The sequence below is a fragment of the Loxodonta africana genome, chromosome 13 (genome assembly GCF_030014295.1).
Source record: "Loxodonta africana isolate mLoxAfr1 chromosome 13, mLoxAfr1.hap2, whole genome shotgun sequence".
NCBI lineage: Eukaryota > Metazoa > Chordata > Mammalia > Proboscidea > Elephantidae > Loxodonta > Loxodonta africana.
The window spans coordinates 80,092,858-80,101,229 of record NC_087354.1 but is presented as its reverse complement, the minus strand read 5'-3'; the positions used below and the strand labels follow the sequence as shown (position 1 = coordinate 80,101,229).

Here is an 8,372-nt window from a genome sequence, read left to right as displayed (position 1 = left end):
TAAGTCAGTTGTAATATGATATTGCAGTTTTAATATACATTTAATGAGTTTGAGTTTGAGTTTTTGAGACGTTAATGATGATGAGCAACTTTGCATATGTTTCAATGTCATACATTCATATATTTTTTGAAAAATGTGTTTTCAAATCTTTTGTTTATTTTCGATGCGTTGTCTGCCTTTTAATTGTTGAGTTTTAAGTATTCTTTATAAATCTAATTACAAGTCATTTATTAGATATAATCCATTGCCATCGACTCGATTCTGACTCATAGCAACTGTATAGGACAGAGTAGAACTGCCCCATGGGGTTTCCAAGGAGCGCCTGGTAGATTCAAACTGCCAACTTTTGGTTGGCAGCCAAATTCTTAACCACTGTGCCACCAGGGTTTCCTCATTAGACATAAAACCCACTGCCGTTGAGTCAATTCTGACTCATAGCGACCCTATAGGACAGAGTAGAACTGCCCCATAGAGCTTCCAAGGAGCACCGGGCAGATTTGAACCTCCGACCTCTTGGTTAGCAGCCGTAGCGCTTACCCACTACACCACCAGGGTTTCCTTATTAGATATAGGTTCTGCAAATCCTTTTCCAGTCTGTTGTCTTTGTTTTCCTTTTCTTGACATGCCTATTTTTATGCCAATAACACATGACTCATAGCAACTCTATAGGACAGAGTAGAACTGTCCCATGGAGTCTCCAAGGAGCGCCTAGATGGATTTGAATTGCCGACCCTTTGGTTAGCAGCCGTAGCACTTGAAACCACCAGGGTTTCAAATGAAGCTATATAATAAATCTAAAAATCATATAATGTGTATTATCTGACTTTATTTTTAATTTTCAAAATTGCTTTGATTTTTCTCGATCCTTTGCAACTCCATGTACACGTTAGAGTGAAAAATAAATAAACAAATAAACAGACAAACAAACAAATAAATAAATAAAGCATACTGAGGGTTTTGGAGGATTGCCGTGTTCTTGACTGGAAGTTTCCTAGTGAAAAATTCTCTCTATTCCTTCTTCTCTTCCCCAAATTTTTTTAAGGTAAATTAAAAAAAAAATACAACTGAGGATATCAGAATAAAGTTATAAAAACTAAAGAAAAATAGAAAAAAAATTGAAAGCACTCAATGGAAAAAAATTCAGCTATATGCAGTCATAATAATAAAGACTATGGGAATTTTTTTTTTTTTTTTTTTTATGGACTATGGACTAACGCCACCACATATCTATCAGTTTTTCATACCATGGAGGCTCGCGTGCTGCTCCGGTGCTGGCAGCTGAGCTGTATTTCCAGTACCTCCGTGGTCACCCATGATGGACAGGATTCAGTGCAGCTTCCAAGCTAAGACAGACTGGGAGGAAAGACCTGGTGATCCACTCACGAGAGTGAGGAGCTGAGACAGACGGGGAGGAAAGACCTGGTGATCCACTCACGAGAATGAGAAGCTGAGACAGACTGGGAGGAAAGACCCGGTGATCCACTCACGGGAATGAGGAGCTGAGACAGACTGGGAGGAAAGACCTGGTGATCCACTCACGAGAATGAGGAGCTGAGACAGACTGGGAGGAAAGACCTGGTGATCCACTCACGAGAATGAGGAGCTGAGACAGACTGGGAGGAAAGACCTGGTGATCCACTCACGAGAATGAGGAGCTGAGACAGACTGGGAGGAAAGACCTGGTGATCCACTCACGAGAATGAGTCAGTGAAACCCTCACAGATCACAGAAGAGCCCGGTGCTACCTGCCTCGTTAGATACGTCATTGGAGGGATCAACCGAGGGAGAAGGACGTCATGTTTTCTGGAGCAGAGAGTCAACAGGGGGAGGGAGATCCCTGGTGAGACAGATGGACACGACAGCTGCCGTGATAGACTCAGACATGCCGGTTACCTTGAGGATGACCCCAGAGCGGGCAATGTTGTTTTCTGTTGTACATAAGGTACATCACGGGTAACCACATTGTTGCCGTGGGTAGCAATCAATTCGATGGCAGGGATCTGTATCTGTAAAAGTGGTGTGAAGGTGGTGTCTGACCTCCTCTAGTTTTAAGAGAGAGAAGGAGAATCAAGATCAATAGCCCAAGGCTGATTTCTATGAGGCGGAGTTCAGAAATGCCTCCTCTCTCCACCATCTTTATCAGTTCTGACACCAGCCGTCCTTCCCACAGCACTCTCTACTTATCCACTGAGTTTGAGAATTCATTGTAATGGCCACACAAAACTCACAGACAATACGATCATGGGGTTTATGAAGGAAGTGACAGGTTACAGTTCAGGTTCAGGAACACTCAGGATACAGGTCTTCCATCAGGGCAGCCTCTCCTCAGCTGTGCCTGAAAGTCTGCTTTTCTCTGGGCTCCTTGGCCTCTGCCCTGTCCAGGGAAGTGTTACACAGCTCTCTCAGCCTTGTCCGGAAGTGCCCAAAGGCACCCTACTCCTCCATTACCTTCAGCCCAAAGGCGATTGGCTCTTGCTCTGTGAGTCAGCAAACCTAGCTCCATCAAGTGCCCAGAGGCACCCACTCCTCCGGCAACCCTCCTGCCCAAGGGTCCTCAGCTTTCTCACTCTGCAGGCTGTGAAGCCCACTGCACCATCTTTTGCTGGTCTCTCCTCCCAGACTCACTTGCTACCATTTCTCTGCCACCGCTTCTCACTGTCTGCAGTGTTACCGCCCTGTCTTGGTCTCCTGGTTCCAGGAGTTTCTCGGTGCAGAGACCCCAGATCCAAAGGACATGTTAAGCTCTTGGCTCTTCTTCCTTGGTGGTGGTGAGATCCTCTCATTCCCGCCTCTGAGTTGGCTCATTTTAAGCCCAACACGGTGACAAAACTGGCTGATTCCTTTGTTAGTGTTTCATAGACCTTATTTGCATGATCCCCACCAGTTGCTTGGGTGAGAGTTACTAGACCATGGGGAGGAAGCCCACACCGAAGTGATCCATCGCACCACACTATCTATATGTAATATAGATAGTTTCAATTATATTGTTAGAAATAAAATAAAATAACATGAATTAAATAACTAAACAAATTTGAGTGAAAGGTATCTGGTGATTGGAAGAAGATGGTTTATATAGCTTTGAGTTTTCTGTTAATGAGGCCAGGGAACCTTCCTTAGGAAAGCTGTGCCTGAGGGCAGGCCCTGAAGGAAGAGCGTCACAGCCTGATAGCTGGGGCAGGGAATAGGCAGCAAGTGCAAAGGCTTATAGGGGGGTGGGCATGGCAGGGATATAGTGGTAAGGCAATCTAGTTTGGCTTTTGGTCTGACACCAAGACAGAGCATGGAGATAAGAGAAGGCGAGGCCAGGCAGGTTTTCTAGGTTGAGATGAGCAATTTAATTTTATTCTTAAAGCAAGGCAGAAACATTGATATTTTATAAGCAGAAACAAGGTATGATCTGATGTACAGTGTAAAAGTTTCCCTCTGGTTATGGCCTGAAGGACTATTTTGGAAGGTGTCATGAGAGGAAATGGGCAGACCCTTGAGAAAACACCGTGGTATCCCAAATACTGATGTGCATAGAGGGCCTTGCAGTATTGGCTTTGAAGATGAAAGTATATTGATGCATCACAAAAGAAGCTGGTAGCAAAAATAAGAGCTGGTGATGGATTTGCTATGAAGAGCAATGGAGTAGGAGATGTCATGGTAGTCTAAGACGCCTGGCTTTCCAACATAAATGGATACAGAACCATTACATAATAGTACTTTTTTAGGGGTGGTAAAATAAAGCTGAATTTAAATTTATATATGATGAGTTTTACTGCTAAAGCTTGTTTTCACAAGCAAATAACCAGTGATACAGATACTTTACGTGGAAATTCATTACAATTGCATTTTCAATAACACATGAACACAAATTTACATTCAAAATATAAATACCATTTATTTTAATAAATTTACCGAATAATATATGTACAAACAAATCAAATATATGTTGTTTTAATTACTAACATGTTAAGTTGCTTAAATACTCATAAAAGGTAACTTTACATACATAGTCATCCCAGCTGATGAAAATGTATGTATTGAAGTATTGTCAAGATTTAGAAAACAGCCTGTAAATAAAATTGTCCTCTTTAAAAATTATCTCCTGTCCTCTTTATATTTTTCAAATTTACTTCAAGTACTGTCCTAGTTTTATAATCAAATGAAAGAAAATGTTCTCTGGCACTGCTTTGACTCCCATTGTCATCAGAGTTTTTTCATTGACTAGTGTTTGCATTTTGCTTCTTGCTGCTATTTTATGGCGATCTCCAGCAGCATGCATTCTGCCATTCAGGATTTTCTGCAGTAATACAGCCTGCCTATAAAAATATGATAATTATTGTCGTTACCACATTTACCTCTTTCTAGGAAAATCACTCTCATCATATTTATTGCATTTTTAATATGGATCTAAGAATTTTCAAAAATAAAATATCAGGACTAAATGAATGAATGGGACAACCATGTTTATTTACTCAAAACCACCCACACTCAAAACTACCCACATGATTAGTTTTTTCCCTCGCCAAGAAGGAAAACCAGTTACAGGTTTGGGAAGGATGGAGTGACAAAAGGAAGTCCGAGTTAGATATGCATACATTAAAATACTTCTTCCAAGGATTCAGATTTTTGAAAAATCACTGCCATTTATGAGTTAAGAAAAGTTCCCTTTATTTGGAAAAGCACGCGGAAAATGCTGTGCTCTGAAAGAGAGTACTTCACTATTATTGTAATATTTTGTAGATACCTTTGAAATTCTGATGGAAGTGGAGGGATTAGGAAAGATGTCACATGGTGTAGTTTCACAATGACATGTAAAGATAATTTTGAGAAGAGCATCCATGAATGTGTATCACTTTAAAAATAGAAACCAATTAGGAACTCAGTAAAGTTTTGTATTTTAGTTTTCATGTGTTCCAGAGAATCACATGCCAAAATTTAAACTCAGAAAATTTTCCAAATATTGGCAGGCTCTTGATTTCATTGTATTCTCTTGTCATTAAAAAATAATACTTAAAATATTCATTGCTTAAAGTACTGCTTCTCACAATTTAAAGTGCATGCCAATCACCTGGGGATATCTTTTAAATGTAGGTTCTCAATCAGCGAGAATGAGGAGGTTTGGGTGAGGCTTGAGGTTGCACTTTCTAACAAGTTCCCAGATGATGCTAAGGATGCTGGTCCAAGGATCACACCTTGAACAGCAGAAGGTTTAGGAGGCAATCAAGTGGAAATATTCTTCCCTAAACTACCAAACTCATAGGGTCACTATGAGTTGGAATCGACTCGACGGCAGTGGGTTTGGTTTTTTTTTTTGTAAACTACCAAAATGCATTGAAAAGGTTAAAGCTTCTTTCATATAGGAAGGGGGCACTTAGCAATGGAAAACCAGTTGTAGTTGTTTTTTGTTTTGTTTTGTTTTTCCTCTAAGTTAATTCATTTCTGTTGAATTAATTGGCTACTCAGGTATTGTATAGGAATGTAAGTGTATTCATCTTAATTTTACCACGTTAGTTAGATATCCCATTCTTGTACTACCGTGTTTTAAGTTTTTTTTCTCTTTTTTCCTCACTTATTAACTGTATTGGAAATCCCGGTGGCATAGTGGTTAAGAGCTACGTCTGCTACCCAAAAGGTCAACAGTTCGAATCCACCAGGTGCTCCTTGGAAACTCTATGTGGCAGTTCTACTCTGTCCTATAGGGTTTCTATGAGTTGCAATTGACTTGACTGCAACGGGTTTGGTTTTCGTTTTTATTAACCATATTACCCTTGCTAACATGGAAATCCATCATAGGAGCTCACTTATTCATGGTTGCATATTACCCTGAAAAATCCAGAATATCTGATATTTTAAAAATTATTTGTCTAATAAACCCCTTCGTTCATTTAGTCCTGATATTTTATTTTTGAAAATTCTTAGATCCATATCAAAAATGCAATAAATACGGTATTTACATTTATAATTAAATCAAAATTAACACCTAAGAATAAACCAAACCCAACCCATTGCTGTCAAGTCGATTCTGACTCATAGTGACACTGTAGGACAACTAGATCTGCCCCATAGGGTTTCCAAGTCTGTAATCTTTAAGAAAGCAGACAGCCACTTCTTTCTCCCACAGAGCAGCTGGTGGATTTGAGCAGCAGAAATTTTGGTTAACAGTCGAGAGCTTTAACCACTGCACCACCAGGGCACCTATGCCTGAAAATAGTGCTCCATACATTTTTATTGGGTAAGTACAGTTTTGAGGTACAAAGTGGTTAGCTTTTATTAGCCCATCTACCAGATGGAGGAACACCATTTCATATAGCAGAGTTTTTCTTTTTTTTTTTTTGGTACGTGGTTACTATTAAGGTGTAAATTATGCAAACATTAAACTTATATATTATATGGAAGTATTCCAGTCTGTTTTTCAATTGTGAGTGCCTTGTGCAGGGACATTGCATTATAGCATTCTTAAACACAGTAAGAATAGAATATCTGTTTGAATGCCATTCAACGTATAACCTAAAGCTTGGAGAGCTGTTCATTTTATATAGTAACCATTTCATAATATATTGTCAGTATTTACAATTTACAAATGTATTTTTAGAATTTGTTCTCAATTGCTCACTTTGAAAACTAAAAATCTTGCATGTTTCTGGCCCAGAGCAATCTCTTTCATGCTAGAGTTGTCCTGAAAGCTTTCTTCACATCTTTGTTTCTCAGTGTGTAGATGAAGGGATTTACCAATGGGGTGACCACACAGTAGAATACTGACACCACTTTGCCGATGGTGAAGTTGTTCTTGGCTGGAGGGTGAACATAGGCAAAGATGATGGTGCCATAATAGATAGAGACCACAGTGAGGTGGGAGGCACAGGTAGAAAAAGTTTTCTTCTGAGCCTCCCGGGAAGACAGTCTGATTATTGTGAACACAATGTGTCCATAGGACATAGTGAGAAGCAAAGAACTTAGAATCACGACAGAGGTACATGTGTAGCCCAAGGCCTCCATCAAGAATGTATCTGAGCAAGACAGTTTGAAAATGGGATCTGAGTCATAGAAGAAATGATTGATCTTCTGGGGGCCACAAAATTTAAGAGATGAGTATGGTAGGTAGGAGTGGGGCAATGAAGCCTCCAATCCAAGATCCAGCTGAAAAATCATAGGCAAATCTGAAGACTCATGAGGAATGAGTAGCGAAGAGGGTTGCATGTTGCCAGGTACCTGTCATAGGCCATCACTGCCAGCAGGATGCACTCAGTAGCCCCCATGGAGAAAAAGAAGTAGTACTGGGTTATACAACCAGAAATGGAGATGGTCACAACCTGTGAAAGGCAGGCAGCCAAAAGTTTAGGTATGGTTGCCGAAGTGTACCAGATCTCCAGGAAGGATAAGTTTCCTAAGAAAATGTACATGGGTGTCTGGAGTGTGGAATCCAACAGAACAATGAAAATGATGAGTGTATTTCACACTAGGGAGAGTAGGTACATAATGAGAAACACAACAAATAATGTGAGCCGCAGTTGGGGAACAGCAGAAAACCCAAGAAAGATGAACTCCCTTACTGTCGTCTGGTTTGTCACATCCATATTTCATCTTCTCTCATCTGGAATGAATTAACAAGCCCAGGAGGTGGAAGATGAGCAGGAGCAAGACTCAGATCTTCTCTTATCTAACAATGATAATTAAAACAAAACAAACAAACAAAAAAGTCAAGTCAATTCTAACTCATGGCAACCCATGTGTGCCACGGGAGAACTGGGCTCCACAGGATTTTCAGTGGCTGATTTTTCAGAAGTAGACAGTCAGACTTTTCATGTGAGGTACCTTTGGGTAGATTCAAACCAACAACTTTTCAATAGTAGCCAAGTGCTTAATCATTTTCGCCACCCGGTGACTCCTCAAATGATAATAAAACCAAACCAAACTCACTGTAGAGTTGATCCTAACTCATGATGACCCCATATGTACAGAGTAGAACTGCTCCACAGAGTTTTCTTAGTTGTAACCTTTACGTAAGCAGATTTCCAGAAGTTTCTTTCACAGAGTTGGGGAGTGGGTTTGAACCTCCACACCCTCAGTTAGCAGTCAAGGGCAACCGGTTTTTGCCATCCAGAGACCTCCCCCAATGGTAGTAGACCCCTACTAGTAACAGAAAATAATGGCTGACAAAAAATGATTGGTGCTTTTATAAACATTTTACATGGATTGTCTTGCTTTCTTTTCAAAATAAAGCTACCAGGTAAATATGCATGAAGAATATAAGGAAGAAACTGAGGGAGTATGTAGCTTTACCACAGTTATATCGCTGTAAAGTTGGTGTGCCAAGTTTTGAATCCAGACAGGTTGATTTAAAAATCACAGTCCAAGCTGATACATAAAATGTGGTTAGGTGGAAG

The 8,372-nt window shown here is 40.2% G+C and overlaps 1 pseudogene; it reads right to left on the bottom strand.

Moving 5' to 3' along the window:
* Positions 1-6,609: 6,609 nt before the first annotated feature.
* On the bottom strand, positions 6,610-8,092 carry LOC100669909 (olfactory receptor 6F1-like; annotated as a pseudogene).
* Positions 8,093-8,372: the final 280 nt, after the last annotated feature.